Raw genomic sequence first — 333 nt, 5'->3', positions numbered from 1 at the left:
GGCGTGTAAAGAGTTAACAGGCATGAGTTACACTAAAGAATAGTGATGAGTGACACAGTGTTTCTAATGATGATATTAACCAGCTGAAGTGTGTTCTAGATAAGAATGTGTGAGACTGTGTCTGTGTGAAGGTGAGATGCCACAAGTTCAGACCTCATTAGCACCTGCCACACACTCACACACTCACACACACACACTCACACACACACACTCACACACACACACTCACACTTCAAAACAGTTCAGTCTGAGAGCAGCGGCCCTGCAGACAAACATCATTATGTTTCCAAAATAAGAACTGTGATATTATTACTCTCTTAGTGTGTGTGTGTG

General features: G+C 42.6%; 1 protein-coding gene across 1 annotated transcript in view; it reads left to right on the top strand.

Moving 5' to 3' along the window:
- The window catches only part of dcc (DCC netrin 1 receptor), a 187,354-nt gene that overhangs the window by 165,505 nt on the left and 21,516 nt on the right, over nucleotides 1-333 (top strand). The gene's annotated exons all lie outside the window — the stretch shown is intronic.

The sequence above is a fragment of the Sinocyclocheilus anshuiensis genome, unplaced genomic scaffold (genome assembly GCF_001515605.1).
Source record: "Sinocyclocheilus anshuiensis isolate Anshui unplaced genomic scaffold, SAMN03320099.WGS_v1.1 scaffold745, whole genome shotgun sequence".
In the NCBI taxonomy this organism is placed as follows: domain Eukaryota; kingdom Metazoa; phylum Chordata; class Actinopteri; order Cypriniformes; family Cyprinidae; genus Sinocyclocheilus; species Sinocyclocheilus anshuiensis.
The sequence above is the reverse complement of the archived record's forward strand: the minus strand, read 5'-3'. Positions and strand labels throughout refer to the sequence as shown.